This window comes from Tamandua tetradactyla, chromosome 13 (genome assembly GCF_023851605.1).
Source record: "Tamandua tetradactyla isolate mTamTet1 chromosome 13, mTamTet1.pri, whole genome shotgun sequence".
Taxonomy (NCBI): Eukaryota; Metazoa; Chordata; class Mammalia; order Pilosa; family Myrmecophagidae; genus Tamandua; species Tamandua tetradactyla.
This window is the reverse complement of record NC_135339.1, coordinates 9111151-9134296: the sequence shown is the minus strand read 5'-3', so window position 1 is coordinate 9134296 and position 23146 is coordinate 9111151. Positions and strand designations below refer to the sequence as shown.

Genomic DNA, 23146 nt, shown 5'->3' with positions numbered 1-23146 from the left:
CTTCTGCTGCAACTCCCCCCCCAACAAATGGAATCAAATGGATGAGAGAGGTCCAGGTCTGCGTCTGGGTCTGCTATTTTGATGCCTGTGCTACCCATACCCCCTAAACTGTCCTTCTCTGGGCTGGAAGACTTGGAAGCCCATTATTAAATGTAAGTGAATAGGGAGAAAGACACTGGGGACAACTAGAGAGTACAAAGAAGTCAGTGATATGGACTATAGAGAGAAGGGCCTAAGGAGTTCAGGATGGAAGTAGGATGACTTCCTGGAAGAGTGGAATTTGGGCATTGCAGGCAGGATGATGACATGAAAGTGAGAATGCATGTGGCCCATTCTGGGGGAAGCAGGGAGACCAGTTGAAGAGAAAGCTACCATATAGCAATAGTTCCCAGATTTTGCTGAGAGTGGTAATTCATTAACAGTAATCTTGAAAAGCTGGGCAAGATCAGGTGAAAGAGGGGAGGACCAATCAGAATAGCTGGTATAATTCGGACACAGTGAGAAAGACTGGTTTTGGGTGGGCAGCAAACCCCGTGGAAAATAATCTATGTTTTAAAAGAAACAGCAACAAATACTGGTTACTGGTTAAATAGATGATTATATTGCCCCATGAAAGAACTGGGAAAGTGCTTAAAGAGGTGTAGAATTCCAGAACTCAAGAAACATTATTTGTTGAAAAGCGAGTTGTTAGAATTTAAAGTTTATGATAGTCCTAACTGCTTGTTATTATGTACAGCATTTGTTAGTAGACCCTCATTCCATCATGATACATGCTTTATCATTAATCCTCCACAATGCTAAGAAAAAAAAAAACCTGTCTTAGCTGCTAGAAATAAAAAGGAAAGGAATACAAATGAGGGCAAACTATCAGTACAGAACAAATGAAGTATCAACCATCTTAAGGTCAATAAGTCCTGACTGGGAAACACACATCAAATGAAGGAATTATGTGCATGTCTTATTTTCATTTGTAGATTTTAAAGTTTTTTGAGAGAAGGAGCCCACCATGATGCCCAGCATATTCATTGAATGTTACTCATTTAATCAATACTTATTGACTACCTGTTGGTGTGCTGGGTGATTAGGGATCCTAGGGATATCATGAAGAATTAGCCTCTTGGAACTTCAAGCCTATAATAGGGATAAATATTCCCAGCATATCCGATGACCTCATTTGGGGGCACCACACCAGCACTCACCTAGGAACACCTCCTGATGATCATGTAGGTTCAAGGGAGGCAGTACGGCTGTTAGTGACCAGGCATTCCTGGTCCACGCTTTTATCTCCCCAGTTATCCCAGCTTGTATCTTTATCATGGCGCCTTGCCTTTGACTCATCCATTCACAAAGTAATCATACTTCAACTCCAGACACTGGAATTTCTGGACTACTAGTCCCAAAGGAATTCTTGAAGTGAATGAATGTTTAGGAGTAGTTAGTAGAAACAGATAGGTATCTTTCATTTCAGAATGTATACATACACATATATGTATAAATTTTATGTGTGTATACATGTAGGTTATACATATATGTGTGAATATACACACATACGGTTGGTTTTATCTCATTAAAAATAATCAGACTAAAAGGCCATAAACCCACTCTATCAGGACAGGGAAAGGCAGACTGTGCACTGCTGAGGAATGGGCAAGGACAGGAATCACTGAGAGCTGAGTGGAGCTGGGGTGAGAAGGCTCCATCTCCAGGTGCTCGTGGAAGTCCTGTAGCCCTCCAGACAGTGCCTGTTAGCTAGAAAGTGGGGAGCAAACACCAGGTGGTGGTCTAAGAGAGCAGCTGGCAATGAGATGTCCGATCTGAGGTAATGGAGTAAGGAGGCCTCAGAGATAGGTGGAATGTAGAAGGAAAGAATGTAGGAACCAAATGCTGGAAGCAGGTAAGTGTGGCTGCAAGTATTTACTGGTGCACAGTAGAGACTGTGTTGTAGGGCTCGGGCTGAGTCTAGGTGACAGAGGAAATGGAGTTCCAGGAAGGTTAACAGGCCAGGTGTTCAAGGCACAAGAAAAGGGCTGTGAGTCAGTTCACAGAAAGGGGCTAAGGTTAGGGTTCCTCAAGTAAGTATCAAAGGCCGCAGGAGTCTGAGTTGCTGGCTTGGGACTGGAGCCCTGAGAATTTCCCATCTCAGGGCCTACATCCTGGAAAGGACTGGGGTCTATGGTAAAGGAAGCATTGATAGTGGGGAGAGGACAACCAACTACAGAGGCCAGGAACTAGGAAGGACGAAGTAAAGGCTAAACGATAACCTCAGTAAACCATATACTGTCTTTTTTGAAAAAAATTTTTATTGTGAAATATACATGCAGAAAAGTGATAAATTTCGAAGTACAGTGTAACAAGTAGTTAAAGAGCAAATGTCAAAGTATGGTATGGGTTACAGTTCCAGAATTTCAGGTATTTCCTTCTAGCTATTCTAATACATTAGAGATTTACAAGAAATATCAATATTATTCGGTAGTCACAATCATTTATAATCCTATCTCCTCTGTTACAACTCCTCGCTCTCATTTGTTCCTTCTCCCAATCTTCAGGGCTATTTGGGCAATGACCATTCTAACTTCTTCATGTTAGAAAGGGGTGTCGACATTATGGGGATGGGGAATGCAACTAGTCAATGTTTTTGGAGAGACTGGTGCCTCTGGGTTTCATGGCTTATCTGGTATATGAATAATCTGGAGGCATAAACCATCTTCATAGTAAACAAATACTTTGAAGCAAAGAGAATTTGAAATGGAGTAGGGAAGAAGGAAGAAGTTTTTTAGAAGTAAAATAGAAGGGAAAGTAAAGCACTGTACCATTATAAAGAAAAGGAATAAATTCATGTTTTTAATTTTTTCTCTAATTTATGCCCGTAATTATTACTTGTATGTAGGCTTCTTTTTCTTAAACACAAGATGTTGTGGCTTGGTATTTCTGAACCAGGTTGGGGTATTTTGAATCAATATAATGATGAAGTAGTGTTCTTGCTGAGAAATGCAAATGTTTCCTCTACTCTCCTCAACCTTTTCATCCATTTAATAACCAATCTGAAACCAACCTAAAGTATCATCCTACCAAAGGCCTCCTATCAATAATCCCTCCTTACTACGCTCTAACTTATCACCAAACCTACAAAGACTTGGTGCTACCTACAAAGACTTGGTTCTGTAATGACTCACAAAGTCATTACAACGGGAAAATGATTTTGGATGGATTCACTGCCAATGAACTTGGATCCCTGAAGGTAGAAGCCCATTTTCCTGAAGATGGTGAAATCCACAGCTTCCCCGGCCAATCTTCAACCCTTCCAACAGAGTCCACAACATCCCCTAAAACTGGAAGGGTCTTGGTGACAAAAGTTCAGAAATGCTCAGAGGAATATTCTATCCTTATCTATCTCATTCAGCAACAAATATGGAGCACTTAGAATGTGCCAGGCACAGTTGAGAACAAAACTGACAAGGTCTTTGCTCTCATGGGGTTTACATTTCAGAAGGGAGGGAGGACACACCCACATATCTGAACAAGGTAACTGCAAGAGTAAAAAGCGGTATAATGAAAATGAAATTTAAGGGGTTATTAATTTACGATAGGTGACCAGGGAAGGCCTCCCTGGGGAACCTAAGACCTGTATGAGAAGGTGCCAGTAAGGGGAAGATCTAATACATTTCTGTTCCAAAGTGCCAGTAAGGGGAAGATCTAATACATTTCTGTTCCAAACTAATGCTATGTGATTTGGCCATGCAACAGCAGGGGACCAAAACCTCAAACAGGCTGTACAGAGGAAAAGGCCCATTTCTAGCCCCTTCTATTAATTTACTTACAGGAATACCATCACATTTAAAAATGTTAAATTTGAATCTTGGGACACTGCCTTTGAGTTTGGTGGCCAGACCACACGTGCCCAGATGTCGCCTTGGGCTTCCTGGCTGCACTGTTCGTTTAGTGGGCAGGCAAACCGGAGAAACAGGCTGGCACGCATACACATGCCAGGAACCAAAGACAACACAATGCTGTGTTCGGCTGTCGGAAGGTTGCCTGCCGTGATATATGCTTGGGATTTTAATATGGGCACTAGATGAGGTAAGGAGAGCAAAATGAGGTCAAGTGAAATTCCGAAAGACTTTGAAAAGTAGATCGTTTTGTAGAGAAGCAGTCAGAGATGTCATGACTTAAAATTTGATGTCTCAATTTTGCTCTCATTTTCATGTTGGCATATAACCACAAGTCAGCAACACTGAGGTGGGTATTTCAGACATCTGATGGACTAAAGTTCCAACTTGAGACTCTTGGCTATTGACAGACTAATACAGTGTCTAAAAATCGATCTAGGATATAGAGTACGTAACACACACACCATGCTTTTCTCTGTCATGACACACTGCTCAGAGTACAGCAGTGAATTCTTCCGCCCATCAATCTGAATCTGCTTGAGCAAAAGGCCCACCCTTTCCCCTATAATTATAGCAGGGCAGTATACAGGAAACTTGAAAAAGAAGTGACAAATTGTAATTGATGTTAAGGAAACTCACATATCTTAGATTCTTTCTGCATAGCAAGATACTATAACCCACTGACTCTCAAACCTGAGACAGCTAAATTAGAGCCCAGAACAAAAGTCAGAGAAGAAAACAGCACCGAAAAATAATTCGGATTTATCAAGGTATTCTGAGTCATTAAGGGTAAAGGTAGGAAAAAGAAAAGCTAAGGGGGACGGGCTGAAAGACGGAGAGTAAAAAAACATCCAAACAAGAACATAAGGATAAATAAGGATATCAAGAAATGCCCTGAGATCTAAATAACTCTGGAGGAGAACGTGTATTAAAAAAAACAAAACAAGGTCTGGCACATTTTTTCCTCCCTCCCCCTTCTCTTCATCCACAATTTTAAAAGTGATTTCATAAAGAGACTTTTGGAAAACACCATCTTTTGTAAGGAGACTAAAATTAACATGATCTACTCATTGAGATGAAATACGAATAGGGTCAGTTTGGTTGTTAAGGGAGGCCTTGTCCCCTTTCTTCCCATACAGGACACTGTATATCTTCAACTGCCTTTGCCACAAAAGACGAGGGAAAATTCAAAGGGAAGAGGTAGTGACGATCATTTACAACTTTGTAAACGGAGACTCCGGAGGGTACACAAGGTCACAAAAGCGAGCCAAAGGTAAAGATGGGAGGAATATTTATAGTCCGCTGACTTCAGCGTCGGGTGAGCGCCTTTGGAACCCACGGGCTCGCAGATCCCAGCGCGAGCTGGGTCTCCGAGACCGCGGATCGACGAAGAAATGCCTTTTTCCTCGGCTCACCCCGAGACCGCTCACCTCCACCTCCCTCACGGGTCCCCGGCACGTCGGCAAAGAGCCCCAAAAGGGAAGCGACCCGGGCAGTAATAAGCCAAGTGTGACTGCATCTTTCGTTTCTCTGTCGCAACCCTACTAGTTCAGTGGCCTGGCGACCGCACAGCTCGGTGCGTGAATTCTGGCCGACTACGTTCGTCCGGACGCAACCAGGCCGGTGCCCGCGCGCGCTGCCGGGGTGTGCGAAGCGCCGAGAGAGCCCAGCGAGCCCTGTCGCCCGCCCTCCGCGGCGCCTTCTCCACCGCGTCGGCCCCGAGGTCCCCCACGCCGCGGCGCCCAGGCTGGCGGCTTCCGGAGACCTGGGGCCGGCTGGTCTCGCGCCGAGCGACGGGGCGGCGGCACGCCGAGGAGAAGCCCCCCTCCTCTCCGCTCCCAGCAACCAGGCGCCCCCTTGCCGGCGGCCCGGCGTCCCCCCCGGCAGCGGGGCGCCGGCCTTCGCGGGCCCTTCGGGTGCTTCCGCCGCACGCTCGGCTCCCTTCGAGTCCAGGGCGGGGCCGGCGCCCAGGCTTGGGTGCGCGCGGCGCTGGCGGGCGCCCTCTCAGTGCGTGCGCGCGGCGCCCGGGGCTCGCACAGGCCCGCCCCTCCCCCAGCGGCCCCCGCTGCCCCGGTCCTCCTTCCCCCGCACCCCCCCCCCGCGCGAGTGTCGGCCCCGGCGGCGGCGGCTGCCGAGATTGGAATCCGCCTGCTGGCCTGCGCCGAAGGAGGAGGGCGGAGGGCTGGGAGGGCGGGCAGGAAGGCTCGGGCTCCGGCGGGTCCGTCTGCGCGAGACGAGGATCGCACGGCCGCGCGAGGGGCTACAGGGCCCGGGTCGCTGCACACCGAGGGTGGAGGCCGAGCCGGGCCCCAGGCGCTCCCCCCCGGCTCACAGCGCGCACCCCGTTCCGCGCAGAGGGGCTGGAGGATGAGTGCCCCGGGATCCGGGTGAGTTGACTTGTCCGAAAGTGCGTGTGCGCGCCGGGAGGGCCGGGCCGCAGCGGGGAGGCCGGCGCGGCGCTCGGAGCGAAGTTTCTGAGGGAACCGGACCGCGAGCTGGGAGGCCCGGTGGACGATGGCTGTCCGAAGCGGGGGCGGCGGCCGGAGGGAGGGGGCGGTGGCCCGAGGGAGGGGGCGGTGGCCCGAGGGAGGGGGCGGCTGACCGAGGGAGGGGGCGGCGCTCGGAGGGACGCTGCAGCTTGGCCCGGTGGGCCCGTAGGGCCCCCGCGGCCTCGAGCGTTGTCAGCCTGCGCCTCGCGCTGTCCCTCAGGCCGCGGCGCGGGTCGGGCCCCGCCGACCCCGAGTCCCCACCCGGGACTGTCGCCTCCAGCTCTCGCCCGGGCTCCCCCACTTCCACCCCTAGAGACCCTTCGGGCCCTGCCTGCCGCCCGCGGCGCCCCCGCCGCCCGGCCCCTCCTTTGTTTCCCACCCCCGGGTTTCAGGCCGACTTTGGGAAGGCGGTGTTGGCAAAAGGCGCCTGCAGTACGCGACTTGAATCCTTAAATGGGAAAGGGGGTCCTTAAATGGAAAAGGCGCTCACCCCGCGCCCAGTAGCTGCGAGGTTGATACGCGTGATTAGTCTCTGGACGCTTCTGCAAAAGGGGGTGAAAAGTGTTTCATGTGGACGTAGAACTAGGGGGATTTCTTGCTTCCCCGAAAGCTTGCCCACGGGAAGGTGCCGGGTTTCTCGCAGGTCCCTGTGTCGGTTCACCTGCCCTTCGCTGCCGTGTCTGTTGTGATGCTGCGCTTCAGTTTCCGAAAACTTTTTTGCTGAATTGAATGCAACCTTTTTCTTTTCCAGACTCCTAGTGGAAAGGTTTAGCAAGGGGAAAAAAAAACACAACAAAAAATACTTGCGTCAGGGAAGAAAAATAATGTGCTCTGTGTTAGGGTCTGGCTTTTTGTGACTTGTACTCTTTCATGCTCTCAGATATTTTAATTTGGTTTAAGTGTTGCAGTTTTTTCCTCTTCTAAACGGTTAACAAACTGTTCCCGAGTATATTGTATGGACTTGGCACAGTCACCTGTGTTACGTCATTTAATCCGTATGCTAAAGCCTGGTTATTGTATTCCACACTTTTCGGAGGAGGAAACCAAGACTCAGAGTGGTTAAATAACTTGTTTAAGGGAGCTGGGATTTTGAACCCGGAATTTTCCTTCATATTCAGGAACTGTTAAGATGAAGTATACTATGAGTTCAAAAACACCCACAACCACAACTCTTCTGCACTTGCATGTTGAGCAGTTTTTATTTACATTTAAAATGATGACTATTTTTGCTTGAGTTGAAAATAACTCCTTTACTATATTGACTTGTAGGAAGAGTTAAACTTTGAATTGAAATGAAATGTTAATACTGTTTATCATTGTTTTCAGTTGTTGAAATTAAAAGTTTTTGAACCAGAATAATTTAAATATTTAAATTTACAGCCAAAATACAGGTTGTTCTCTGATCTAGAGTTGGGTTGAGTTTATGAAAGGCTTGATTGAGATTTAGAAAGCATTTCTTAATAGAAACAATGTTCTATTCCTGGCCCCCCCCCCCCCACGTTCTCCTTAGCGTCTATTTCAGATCTCTTTTATTTTCTTCACATCTCTCTGCCCGTACTAAAAAGATTGAGGCATCCCTGTGGGAACACCTTCCAGAATTTACTGAGTTCCTTCTATCATCTGCTGCTTCTCTTCTCAGAGGAAGAATATTTTTTGTCCTTTTTGCTAAATTAACACCTTACTTGTTCTTTATTCTCTTCTTTTCTACTTAATGGAGCAGAAATTATCCCTCAAAAGTCTTTGGGTTCTTAAAAGTATAAATGTGCTTAAGATTCCCTCAATTTTTTGAGAACTTTCCTTGAGCCCCTACTCCCTCAAGCTGTCTTGTTGACTGCTTTTCCTTTTCAAATGAATTAAAAAGTTAATAAAAAAAAGTTTTTCCCTGTAAAAGTAATACATGTTTATTAAAGCAGAATTGCAAAATGGAGTAAAACTGAGGTAAAATTAAAATTCAGTCATTCATAGTCCCGTTTCTGTAACAATTGCCATGGTTAACTACACTTCTTGAAGGAGTAGTCTGCTTTTCCTGCCTTCCTGGCCTCTCATTCACTTCTTAATCTCTTGCTACCTGGATTTCACCTTCACAAATCAATTGAAACTGTTATTTTGAAGATCATCTATAACCTAATCAACACATTCAAGCACCTTTTCTAAATAGTCTCCTTGAGATTTTTGTAGCGTTTAGCATTACATTCTCGAAATGCTTTTGTATACATTTCATTCAACGAATAGTTGCTGTATTCCAACACACAGTGCAAGGCAATAGGATGCATCAGCATCAGCAGGTATGCTCTTTGCCCTTATAGAGTTTATAGTCTAGAGGAGGAGAAGGATATTGAAGAATGGATTATGTAATTAACTGTAATTGCGATTATAATTAAAGTGCCAAGTGTTATATAAGAGCCTAAAATGGGGACCTGTTCTGGTACTGGTATTGTTGGGAGAATCTGGGGAGGCCTCTCTAAAAATGTTGCCTTGGAACACAGGACAATTTTGAAAGACAGGTGACAACTAGATGAAAAGGGGGCTTCTGACTTTGTCATTCACTGCTCCTTTTCTACATTCTGTTCTTCTTCCTGCTTAATTTAAGTGCCCTTTAAGTTTCAGTTTTCAGTCCGCTTTCTATGTACCTCTGGTCCTTTGACATTATTGTTCAGACTCTTCTTTATGTGTAATTCTCAAATCTCTATCTTGATTTCTCTTCTGCGCTTGAATTCTCTTTTCCATCTGCTTTATGTACTACTATCTCTGCCTGGCTGTTCTGGCTCAAACTGTCCTTTCCATACTGATATAGCTTCTCTGTTGTTCCTTCTTTCTGTTGAAGTGATAGCAAACCAAACCAAACTTTTCCCCATTCCATCACATCTTCTCAGGAGCTAACATTTGTTTAATCTGTTTCATGATATTATATTCTTCTCCTTTCTCTTCCTGTTAGCTCTGATAATCCTTAATAAGTGTTGGAGTCAAAGTTATAATAGACTCATAAAATGAGTTGGCAACTTTTTTTTTTTTTCAGGAGTTTAGATTGGGATTTTCTGTTCCTTGAAAGTTTGGCACACCTCACCTATAAGACATTTCAGGACTAGATCGTTTTTTTCTGGAGAGGGCTTTGAATACCATTTCAATTTATATAATACTATTGGTCTGTGTAGGCTTTCCATTTCTTTTGTCTTTGCATTTTTCCAGAAATTTATTTATGGAGTTTTCAAGTCTAGTGACGTTTATTTTTTTCACAGTTCTTTTTTTCTTTAAATTTCTTTTATATGTAGTTCCCTTTTTTCAGTCCTTTTTTGGGGGGGTTAACTTCTTACTCTATTTGGACGAATGTTATGATAATCTTGTCTTCACTTTCTCCTTTATCCAATTTATTCTTAAGCATTTCTGCCTAAATTAATCTTGAAGCCTAGTTCTTATCACTTTGCTCAGAAGTTGCCAGTGGCCTCCATTACATGAAGTAATTCCCAAGGGGTTTGAAACACATGATGTGCCCTAGATTGGCTTTCTTTTTAATCTCCCACAATTTTTGCTCCCTAAACGTGATCTGTTTTTCCCAGCTCCTGCTGTTACTTATAATGTTCCCTTTACTTGAACTTATATATTTGGCCACTTGCCATATGTCCAAGTCCTACCTGTTCCTGCTCTTCAAGCCCCATTTCAAATTCCACCTCTGCCAGTCTTCCCTTCTTTTTTCCTCCTTCTGAAATCTCACAGTATTTTTTTTAAGGCATATGATTTTAATCTAATCTTTTCTTATTGCCCACATTTATTAATCTTTTAAAAAACTAATTTATTGAAGTATAATTTACGTACAATATGCATGTGTTAATTGTTTAGTTCCATGAGTAATTTGGTCTTTTATAGCTTATTTTTATATAAATATTTGTTCTGCTGCTAGATTGCAGATGCAGTCTGTATCTGACTTTGTTGCATATAAAATTGAATAAATGGTGGAAGGTCTCTCCCTGTTTAATGTAGTAGTGGCTGTTGAACTTTTGTATTGGGGAGCATGGGTTTCCTCTTAGGCTGTATTTTGGACTAGGGATCCTTTCTTTTCTTTCTTTCCTCCCTTCTTTTTATAGTTTTTATTCTTTTAGAATGCCTTCTTAATACCGTAAGGGCCACATTGATCAGGTCATTCTAACTCTAGCATTTATAAGATTAAATGTTGAGCTGCATTGAATTATATCATTTATATAAGATGCACCATAATTTTATAAACCACTTAAAAGAAAACATGCTTCCAGTTAGTTATTTTCACTGATTATAAGATGCACCCCAATTTCAGAGATGCTAAAACATGAAAAAATATATGCATCTTAGAATTAATGAATAGGGCACCTCTCCTTACTCAGAACTCTCATTTCTTTAATGTAGCTATTGGGGAGGAAGAAATTTAAACCATAGTCACATGTGAATGACTGATAGCTCTAATGACACTATCAAAAGTTATTTTTTAAAAAAGGTTTTTTGTTAAACCTCTCTAACAAGTGAAAAGTTTTAGGCAATGTAGAGAAATACTTATTTTTGGATGGGAGTATTGAACAGTTAGTTAGGCCAGGTAGCTCCAAACAACTTGACATCTTACCCCCAACCAGCTTTTTTTAAATTTTTAATTTAAAACATTTTTGTTGTGGTAACATATATATGATATATTTCCCATTTTAAAGACACATTCAAGAATAAAATTCGGTGGTACTAATCACACAAAGTTGTGCTATCATCATCATCAATCATAAAGTTTTTCTGTCACCCCAAACAGAAACCCTATACCCATTGAGGATTAACTTTGCGTACCCCCTGTGCCTTCCCGTCATATTCTAGTTAATTCATATAAGTAAAGTCATACAATATCTGTTCTTATGCTCCTGGTTTATTTTACTGAATATATCTTCAGGGTTTGTCTATCTTGCATCATGTATCAGAACTCCATTCCTTTTTATAGCTAAGTAATATTGCTTTGTTTGTATGTACAACATTTTGTCTATCCATTCATCTGTTGTTTACGGACACTTGGGCGCTTCCACCTTTTGGCTTTTGTGGATACTGCCTCTGTGAACATTGGTGTGCAAGCATCTAGCCAAGTCCCTGCTTTCAGTTATTTGGGTGGAAGTGGGATCACCGGCTCATAATTACAAGTTGAGTTACTTGAGGAACTGCCAACTTCTATAGTAGCTACACCATTTTACATTTCCACTAACAATGAGCGAGTGTTCCTAATTCTCTACATTCTCTCTCTCTCTTTAAAATATTTTAAATAGTCGCCATTCTAGTGGGTGTTAAATGGTATCTCATGGCAGTTTTAATTTTTCCTAGTAGCTAATGGTGTTTGAGCATCTTTTCATGTGCTTGTTGGCCATTTGTGTATCTTCTTTGGAAAATGGCTATTTAATTAAGTCCTTGGCCCATTTGAAAATTTTTTTTGTTGTGTGTGTCTTCTTGTTGTTGAGCTGTAGAAATTCTTTTTTTATTATTGTAAACAACAAACACACACTCGTTCTTCAAAATTTTATGTATTTATTAATTGACAAACCAAAACAAATACAAACACGAACAATCTTTTTTATTAGTTTTTAAATTTTTTTTTAAATACCAAAAAACACCAAAGAAACGCAAACATTCTTGACTTTTGATCATTCCATTCTACATATATACTCAGTAATTCACCATATCATCACATGGTTGCATATTCATCATCATAATCATTTCTTGGAACATTTCCATCTGTTCAGAAAAAGAAATTAAAAGAAAACAGAAAAAAATTCATATATACTATACCCCTTACCTCTCTCTTTCATTGATCACTAGCATTTCAAACTAAGTTTATTTCAACATTTGTTCCCCCTATTATTTATTTTTATTCCATATGTTTTACTTGTGTTTTGATAAGGTAGATAAAAGGAGCATCAGACTACAAGGTTTTCACAATCACACACTACTGGAACACAGCTCTACATTTTCAGGCAGTTCCTTCTAGCCTCTTCATTACATCTTGACTAAAAAGGTGATATCTATTTAATACATAAAAATAACCTCCAGGATAACCTCTCAGCTCTGTTTGGAATCTCTCAGCCATTGACACTTTATTTGTCTCATTGCACTCTTCCCCCTGTTGGTAGAGAAGGTTTTCTCAATCCCCTGATGCTGAGTCTCAGCTCATTCTTGGATTTTTGTCCTACGTTGTCAGGAAGGTCAACACCACCTGAGAGTCATGTCCCACGTAGACGGGGAAGGTGGTGAGTTTGCTTATTGTGTTGGCTGGAGAGAGAGGCCACATCTGAGTAACAAAAGAGGTTCTCATGGGGGTGACTCTTAGGCCTAATTTTAAATAGGCTTGACCTATCCTTTGTGGGGTTAAGTTTCATATGAACAAACCCCAAGATTGGGGGCTCAACCTATAGCTTTGGTTGTCTGCACTGCTTGTGAGAATATCAAGAATTCAACTTGGGGAAGTTGGATTTTCCCCCTTTCTCACCATACTTTTTTATTCACTGAAACACTAACATTCTTAACATACAAATATTCTTGATATGGTTAAAACCAGTGGCTCACAATATCATCACATAGTTGTGTATTCATCACCATGATCAAGTTTTGAACATTTAGTAGGCTTAGCTTGTCCTTTGCAGGTATAAGTTTCGTAGAGGCAAACCTCAAGATTGAGGGCTCAGCCTGTGATTTGGTTGTCCCCACTGTTTGCAAGAATATCAGGAATTTTCCAAATGGGGAAGTGATTTTTCCCCCTTTCTCCCTATTCCCCCAGGGAGGCTTGGCAAATACTTCTTTGTTCATTGTTCAGGTCATTCTGGGATTTATTAGGGTATCACACTAACCTGGACAAACCAACAAAATCTCATGCCCTGTTCCATGTACTTATGTTGTTCAATTAAACTGTCCATATCAGTTAAATTAGGAAATGCAAATTATAATTATATAATTTTCCTAATTACATTGTTGTGCTACAATCAGGTAGTATTGTGTTGTCCATTTCTGAATTTTTGCAGTCTGTCCTGTTGCACAATCTATCCCTTCAGCATCAATTACCCGATCTCTACCCTATTTTTTATCTTCTAATAACCTGTGCTCTTAACTGAAATTGAGATATAGAAGTTCTTTATATATTCTGGATGTTAAGCCCTTATCAAATATATGGTTTCCAAATATTTTTCCCGCTCTGTAAGTTGTTCTTTTCACTTTCTTGATGTCCTCAGCACCAAAATTTTTAGTTTTAATGAAGTCCAGTTTATCTTTTTTGTTATTGTTGTTGCCGTTGCTCATGCTGATCCCCCAGTTTATTTTCTCCTTTGTGATTTCTTTTAATCACTTATCTGAGCACAGAGATTTTTCTAACAGCTGATGATTTTCACAAACTGGTACAGATTATATAAGGGGGAATTGTGGGAGGATTTTTTTAAATTGTGAAATATAACATATATACCAAAAAAGCAATAAATTTCAAAGTATATTTTAACAAGTAGTTATAGAACTGATTTCAAAGCTTGTTTTGGGTTACTGTTCCATAATTTCATGTTTTTCCTTCTAGCTGCTGCAAGACACTGTATACTAAAAAGAAGTATCAATATAATGACTGAAAAAAAACCCAAAAAGTTAAGTATGTAATGATTGAGTTGTCATACCCATTTGTTAGATCCTAACTCCTCTGATGTAACTCCTCTTTTGCATTTAATCCTTCTTCCAATCTTTAGGGATATTTGGGTTATGTCCGTTTTAGCTTTTTTCGTATTGAAAAAAGGTGGTGACACTATGAGGTGGGGGATGGAACTGATTGGTGTTCTTGGAGATATTGGCATCTCTGGATTTCAGGACTTATCTGACCTAGGAACCATCTAAAGGTTTTAGGTTTCTGAAAAGTAAACTTAGTGCGTACAACTGTTGTAGGATCTCACATAGAGCCCTGGCTGTTCTTTAGGGTTAACAGGAATGATATTGGTTGAGGGTTGACCAACCGAAGCAGTTAGTAATATCTTGCTGAAGCTTGTATAAGAGTATAGACTCCAGAATAGCCTCTGGACTCTATTTGAACTCTCTTAGCCACTTAAACCTTATTTTATTACATTTCTTTCCCCCCTTTTTGTCAGGAAGACATTGTGGATCCCACAGTGTCAGTGCCAGGCTTATTCCTGGGAGTCATGTCTCATGTTACCAGGGAGTCTCGTACCCCTGGACATCATGTCCTGCGTAGTGGGAATGGTAATTTTATTTGCCAGATTAGACTTAGAGAGGCATGGTAATTTTATTTGCCAGATTAGACTTAGAGAGGCATACCTGAGCAACAAAAGAGGTTCTCTGGAAGTAACTCTTAGGCATAATTACAGTTAGGCTTAGCTTTTCCATTACAGAAATACGTTTCATAAGTGCAAGCCTCAAGACCAGGGGCTTGGCCTATTAACTTGGAAGTCTGTGGTGTTTGAGAGAGTATCAGGGGTTTCCCAGGTGGAAAAGTTTCTAGTGTTTGAGAGAGTATTAGGGGTTTCCCAGGTGGAAAAATTTAATAGTTCCTTTTTTTTTTCTCAGTCCCTCAAGGGACTTTGCCTATACTTTTTTTTTGTATGATGGGGATCACATTTATTCTTTTTCCAGGTGACTGTCCTGTTATTGCAGCACTGTTTTGTTTTGTTTTTTTGTATGGGCAGGCACCAGAAATTGAACCCGGGTCTCCAGTATGGCAGGCAAGAACTCTGCCTGCTGAGCCACTGTGACCTGCCCTGTAGCACCATTTGTTGATTTTTTTACTCCCTTGGGAAGTGCAGGGGCTGGAATCAAAGCGGGGTCTCCCATATGGCTTTGCCTATACTTTTATTTATTTATTTATATATTTTTACATGGGCAGGCACTGAGAATCGAACCCGGGTCCTCTGGCATGGCAGCCACCGTGGCCCACCCTTTGCCTATACTTTTAAATTATCAGCCCACCATAGTGTAAGGGATATTGGACTCCTCCCACTCAAATAAGGAAGTATAGAAGTCCCTTTGTTTAAGTCTCAATCAGAATAATTTAAATCTCGACCCCCCTAACCTGGCCTCATTTCCCCAAAACCACATCAGCATATAATAATGAAGGATTAAATTTACTGAAATATGATAGGTGCTTAGGGCATATGGCCTGCTTGATTGATCACCTCTATATAAGGGCAGTTGGATATGCAAATAGGTAGAATTCAACATACCCTTATTTCTGGTTGGTCAAAAACTAAAATGAATAATTATGATAATAAAGTGTAGAAAACTCACTTTCTGATTAGCTAGCTTCTGAGACTGCATTGTAATTCCTAAGTAGCCAGCCAGTGGTGAACTGGGGGAGGGACTCCTTTGTATTAGGGACTAAGATAAAAGGAGCCTACACGCTCCCATACTTTGCATTTGCTTGCCACTTGTCCTCCTGAGTGCTCTTTCTCATGAGAAGGAGATAAAAGAGCTTCTGCCATACTGTGTGAGTGTCTGAGAAACTTACTTGAACTGATAACACTGCTCCATACAATAGTCTGGAATGTATCCAGGTATTACATTAAGCTATAGAGAATTACAAGCCCTGGTTCCCTTTTTGGGCTCCACGTTGTTGTTGTAGGGGTCATTTTCAAGGTAATAGCCAGTATTTGTGCCATTGACGATCATGATATCCTACATTTTAAAAAGTAAATACAAAAATAAATGTGTTTGGGGAGGGGTGCAAGGGTGATAGAATTCTTGCCTGCCATGTGGGAGACCCGGGTTTGATTTTCGGTCGGTGCAGTTCCTGAACAAACAAACAAGCAAAAACAAACGAAAAACCCAGCCAAACCCCCTCAACAAATGGTGCTGCAATAAGGGAATATTCATATGGGAAAAGAATGAAATGTGACCCCCCCTCCAAACAGTATACAAAATGAATGAATGAATGTGTCTGGTTATTTTACTAAATCTTAGTTTCAATGTGCATTAATTTTTACAGCCAATATTTCAAAGGCTATTTTTTAGAAATAAAAACAAAATGATGTGCTCAGAGGTTTCAGCAGTGTTTGTTGAAGAGATCACTAGTTAGAGGAGGGCCTTCAGGAGACCAGTGAATCAATAGTATCTGTCTCACATTTGGGCCCACTGGATCCCCAGATTAAGTTGGGCAGTAAAATATAGAACTGTTGAATTGACATTGAATAGATAAGGACATTAATTTTAGCTTCTTTTATTGCAAACAGATGAATCTGAGCTATTCTGATATTGTGGATTTTGTTACATTTACTTCTTACCCTTGTTTTGTCTTGGTATAGATTTTTAATGCTTTTAATGATATCCAAAACAATTGAGCTTGACTGTTGCTCTAGTTGTATATTTTATGAAAGGAGGGTAGGGGTAAGTCAGGTGTGGGGTTAAAATAATCAGATTTGCAGTTTAGGGAGATTACTGTATTTGCATAGTGGACAGCTGATTTGAAGAAAAGAAGCTGATGACATTAAAACTTGTAATGAAGTCCAGACAAGGATGATGACAGATAATTAGGGCCTCAAATTGACCGGACTTGGTAATTAGCTCTGGTGGAGAGAAGTAATGAATTGGCAAGAATGACTCCCAGGTTTCTAGTTTGTTGTTTATTGAGATGAGAATTGTAGAAGGAGAGCCAGTTTGGGGAGGAAAACAATTCAGTTTTGATTATTTGGAGTTTGAGGTGCCTTTGAGAGAGTCTCATAGAGATTCCCACTTATATATTTGGATCTGGAATTTGACAGAGATCTGGGCTAGAGGTGGATGTTTGGGAGTGATCGCCATATAGGTTGATTCTCCAACAATGAGAATCAAATGATTCTCTTTAGTTACTCATGACTTTAATTGACAAACCCAATTTAAGTTAGCTTAAGGGGGAAACTCTTTTCCTTCTTGTGTGCTTTTTTTGTTTGTTTGTTTTTATTGCACGGGGGCGTCAGAAATCAAACCCAGGTCTCGGGCATGGCAGGAGAGAACTCTGTCTGCTGAGCCACTGTGGCCCATCCCTACTCCTCATGTTTTTGAAAATACTAGAGATAAATATGGCTGGATCTAAGTGCTCAATAATGTAATCGAGGTTTGTGTTTTCTGTGCTTTTGATTGTTTTGGCCTCATTTTCAGGCAGGTGCTTTCATTTTGCCCAAGAGCAAGACTGACAGTTCTATGCTTACATAAAGGCCTTAGAACTGTGAATTCAAGAGGGAACCGCCTACTCAGTCTCCCATATATTCTTTCTCATGAAGAGATTCTTATTGGCTCAACGTGAAGTTTGGGTTACCATAGTTGGCCAAGTCTGGGAATGCTCATGGGATCAGTCAGAGAACAGATTCCATAACGTGACTGATGGCCTTCTGGGAAATATGTGGGATGGGGAATTAGATGTTTCTTTAGAGAAAGGATATCTCTGGGCAGGGGAACACCATTAATCTATGTTTTGGATCCTACCTTTTTTTTTAGAAAGTAAAGGTAGTGTATAATTAGGGAACCTGGCCAGATTAGGGTACAGGAGGTTTGGGAAGCTTTTCTGAGAAAGTGGCCTGTAGGGTGAGTGAGACCTACATTCTCCTTAGGAGAAGGAAAATGTTTTAAGAAATACTAACTCATTTTTAAAGCAAACTTTTTTTTTTAACCTTTTTTTTCTTCTTTAGAATTATAAAGCATTCTATCCATTGTGGGTAATTTGGGAAATATTAAGAAATAATATTTAATAATTTCCCAAATAAATATTTGGGAAATATTAAAACTATTAAAAAGCAGCAGTAGAATGATTAGTTTTGAGTCTGAATTTCTTACAAGCTACCATGTAGTACTGGTTCTACCACTAAGTAGCTCTGCAATCTAGGATACCATACCAAACCTATCTGGATCTGTTCCCTTATCTTTAAAAGAGAAAGGGACTTTGTGAACTTTTAAGATTATTTTCTACCTTAAAAAATTTTTTAAAAAGAAAATGCCATGACTTTAATGTAGAGCAGGTAGTTGTTGAAATTACAGGTCATAGAGTACTTTCAGTATGCATCCTGATGACATCACTGGGTTTCTGACTTTTCACTGGAAAGTCATTGTCTCCCTTGGCAGTCATTATAAGTAACAAAGAGAATGGTTTGTGGCAGTGCTGTTCTTCTCATGTCCTGCTTTCTTGTTTCCTCTTTTGAGTATTGACTTTTTTCTTTAACTGTTAGGTAAATTATCTAAAATATTACATGTATAGGCTCTCAATTTTGAAGTTAAGAAGTCTGTAGGAGACTTGCATTTTGTAATACTCTTGTATCGATATTAGTATTTGTTGGTAGTTTTCTTATTAGCAATTAAAGTACTTTGTAATACATTTCAGGAGTATCTGGTTCTTCAGTATCTGAAACTCATATTTGATTAAGAATATTTTAGATCCTTGACTAAAAAAAAGCTCCTGATAGGAAATGCTAAAGTTAAGAGATAAATTTTAATGTTCTTAAAATTTCTGTATTTTTCACAAAAAGTTAAAATGCTATAAAATAAAAATATCTCAAGATATATCTAGAAATAGCTTCACTATACACCAGATATAATCACTTGATGACAGATTATTTTCTCTATTTCCATTTCAGTGATTTTTCATGTGTTAAAAGTATTGGGGAAAATCACATGTTGAATTTGTATGTGTAGCTGAATAAAGAAAAACAAGGTAATCTTCCTGAAATAGTGCTCTAGTCATCCTTCCTTGTTAAATCTTTTTCTTATTTGCTTATGATATAAAATTTAAATTATCTCAGACTGGCCTGCTACTCTGGCCCATCGAACCCCGGTCGCCAGCATGGCGGGTGAGAACTCTGCCTGCTGACCCACATGGCTCACCCTCCCTACTACTCTTTTATTAACCTAAGCCACCTAAATATTCCATTCTGGGTTTTGTTTCATAATATTTAGATGTAGCGTGTTTGTGGAACACCTGAAATGTGACTAGTCCGAATTCAGTTGTGCAGTAAGTTGTAAATTACAGATTTGGAAGATAGTATCAAAAAAAAAAAAAAGGATATAAAAGATATCATTATGCTTTGAAAATATTGATTATTTCAATATCCTATTTGGGATATAGTGGTTTAAATAAAATATATTTTAAGAATTAATTTCACCTGATTTTTTTACCTTTTAAATGTGCCCACTAGAACATTTAAAATTATGCCTTGTATTAGACAGTGCTTGCCCACATATACTCTGGGATACATTGGGGCATAACATTAACCTGGACAAACCAACAAGATTTCACACCCTATCCAAGATTCCATGTGCTTTTGGTGTTCAGCTAAACCGACTATACAAGTTAAATTAGGTAATGTACTGACCAAAATATAAATTTTGCACTGTGCCAATTTGAAAGGATGGATGTACACTAGAAAAGCCATGTTTTAATCCTAATTCCATTTTGTAAAGGCAGCTGTTTCTTCTAATCCCTATTCAGTGCTGTATATTTGAAATTGTAATTAGATCATCTCCCTGGAGATGTGACTCAATCAAGAGCGGTTGTTAAACTGGATTAGGGAGAGGTGTGTCTCCACACATTTGGGTGGGTCTTGATTAATTTACTGGAATCCTATGAAAGAGGAAACATTTTGAAGAATGTGTGGGATTCTGAGAGGGCAGAGAACACTGCAGAACCACAAAGCAGAGTCCACCAGCAAGTGGCCCTTGGGGATGGAGAAGGAAAACACATCCTGGGGATCTCCATCCTGTCATGTGGAGAGGAAGCTACCAGATGACATCGTGTTAGCCATGTGCCTTTCCAGATGAGAGAGAAACCCTAACCATGTTCACCAGGTGCCTTTCCACTTGAGAGAGAAACTTCATTGGCCTTCTTGAATCAAGGTATCTTTCCCTGGATGCCTTAGATTGGGCATTTCTATAGGCTTGTTTTAATTGAGACATTTTCTCAGCCTTAGAACTGTAAACTAAGAACTTATTAAATTCCCCTTTTTAAAAGCCATTCTGTTTCTCATATGTTGCATTCTGGCAGCTAGCAAACTAGAGCATGCACCAAATAAACATCTCTCACTTTAGTCTGACACAGAAGTTGAACTTTTAAAACATGGATGATATCATCCTTTACCCTGTATTCTGATTTACCTTAGTCCTATCCACATCAGCTTCATTAATTTCTCTAGTTGAAATCTGATCCCTTTTTCAACTTTTTAAACAGTAGGGACCTTATATTCTAAAGAAAGCTCCAAGCATTCAGGGGCCAGAGTCCTTTCCAGGGCTTCCTAAGTCTGAAGATATGGCAGAATCAGGCCAGAAGGTGGAGGGAGGGAGGCTGTAAATAGTAGCTGATTAGCCTAGGAGGGAGTATGGTATTTTCCTTAGAAGCTTAGTGAGGGCAAGTCTAAGAAAGCCAATGTTGGAAGTTCAGAATACTGGCAAAAAATGGAGTGGAACATCTCATTCCCTAGGTGGGTATTCATTGTGCAGCTGGCTGATTTATCTCTATCTCTTTGAGCAAAGGATAAAGATAATTGGAGAGAAATCACAATGTGAAGAGTGGGAATGGAACAGCCTTGGGTTTCTCTTAGTTGAAGCTGGCAGTGGGGAAGATAACCAGGCTTCATCCTTGCCATGGCTGGAGAGGGATATAACAGGTCGTTAGAAGAGGTTGGGCTGACGCAGATCTTTAGGTAGGGAACTGGACATTGACTGACAGCTCCTCACCCAGTCAGTCACCAGGAAACTCCCGTTTGTCCCCAGGAGAAAAGCCATCATTTGACTGTCTATATAATACAATGTAAGCTACCAGTCAGTATTAGCCAGAGAAGTGGCATCCACCACAGATGCTCGAATATTAAGAGTTTATCTGTTTTCATTCCTTCCCCTCCATGGCTAAGACCACACCTTTTCTTCTGTTGAACATTCTTGGACTGTGGGTAATGCCTGAATTTGGAGGGAAGAAGATGATTATTAAGACAGAAGATTACAATTTTAAACTGGAGTAAGTTGGACTGTACTGTACTTGTTTTTGGGGGGCGGGGGGGTGCATGGTCCGGGAATCGAACCTGGGTCTCCTGCATGAAAGGTGAGCATTCTACTACTGAACCACCTGTGCACCCTGCTGTACTGTACTTTTTATAACAGAAAACTACTGTAAAGCTATAGGAATTATTCAAGGTGTTGTTAAGAGGTAGGAAAGGGAGATTTGACTAACTGCAGTTGGGAAGAATAAAACTCTTTCTCATGTTTGTGCTTTTTGATATCATACCCTTCATTAAGGTTACAAAACTATCGGTTTAAATTCATGCAAAAGATCTTGTGACACCAAATCTCGTTTACTCTTCTTTCCCCTATAAAGCTATCACAGTATTATACATGATTGCTTTATCTTTTTAATGGTTCTTTTTCCTGCAGTTTTGCTCAATATAGTTTTAGCATTAAGTACTTCATATTTCATTCTAAGTATTTCATATTTATAAACTGTATATTAAATGGTAACTCTTTTAATTGGAATGTTACAGTCTTATATCTCAGTTTCTCTGGAGTTGATCAAACCTTGGAAACATTGAAATCTCAATAAAAAGCATTAGTTTAATATTTTATTTTTATATAGTATAGGAAATTCTGAGTTTAGATTCTAAGTTAATTTTCAGTCATTATTCCTATATGAAAGTTAGGTGAATTTTACCTTAAGCAGTGTAGGACAATAAAAAATAAGATTATAAGATTATGATGAATTAAATTATATCTGACATATTTTCCTTACTGTGCCAGGCCCTAGTTTAAATACTTTTCGTATTTTAGTTCATTTGATCTTCACAAGTATTCTGTGATATAGGTAGTGCTATTAATTCCCTTTTAAACATGAGGAAAACTGAGGCTAGGTAGTTAAATACCTAGGTAGTTACACAGTTAGTAAGTGACAGAGTTGGGATTCAAACTCATGCTCTTAACCACAGTATTACATAGTTCTCAGGAGGAGTAGGGTAATTTTAAGATGAGGTTGAGGACAACATACACATATACAGGTACCTGCTGAAATTATCTCCATTTCAGGTCTAAATATTTATCTTTGATAGGTTATATATAATTGACTTTTAACTAATGATTCTGCTTTTCATTTAATATTTAAAATTGATTAGAAATTTTTCATGAGTAACTTTGGTTGATATTCTTTGACTTGCCTGATTTTCCATTGCATGATAGAAAACAGAATATTAAAAGATCAGTGGAAAAGAGTTGCTTTTCAATCTGAAACTCCTCCAGTGTAATTTTTTAATTAGTGCTCTGTTTTTTTCATTTCTGAGATATATTGGTGTTTAATTGTTGATGATGATCATGTAGACAAGCTCCTCCCTCCCCCCACCTTTACCATGGCTGTTATATAGTTGAAACTAGGTAGATGCTTGTGCATTTTCTCCAGCATTCAAAAAGCAGGGAAAGTGATGTAAATTATATTATTTGTGTTTCCGAGAATACATTCGAAATCTACCCTGTGAGAGAACAAGAAGAAAAAAAGATAAACTGCCACATTAATTGAAAGTGAACAAGCCCATCTTTGGGGCACTTTTTGGAGTTAAATAATTTGAGAAATTAAACGTGATTTCCAGAAATTGTGCTGAGAATATCCTCCGAAATATTAAATAGTTTTTTCCTGTAAAAATTGTTTAAACATAACTCATTATAGCATGTGCATGTTTAAAAATAATACCTCCCTCATCTCACTTTAAAACAAAAAAAACCAGAAACCTTATTTTCACCTTTTGATTATAAAAGTAATAATGATCAAATTTGAAAAACAGAAAAGCCTGAAGAAAAATGTAAAGGTAACTCACTTCATAC

General features: G+C 40.3%; 1 protein-coding gene across 1 annotated transcript in view; it reads left to right on the top strand.

Moving 5' to 3' along the window:
* The first annotated feature begins 6081 nt into the window (after positions 1-6081).
* The window catches only part of BMPR1A (bone morphogenetic protein receptor type 1A), a 156787-nt gene continuing 139722 nt past the window's right edge, over positions 6082-23146 (top strand). Inside the window, exon 1 of the mRNA XM_077124689.1 lies at positions 6082-6274. The gene's annotated coding sequence lies outside the window, so the exon portion shown is untranslated. The remainder of the gene's footprint in view (positions 6275-23146) is intronic.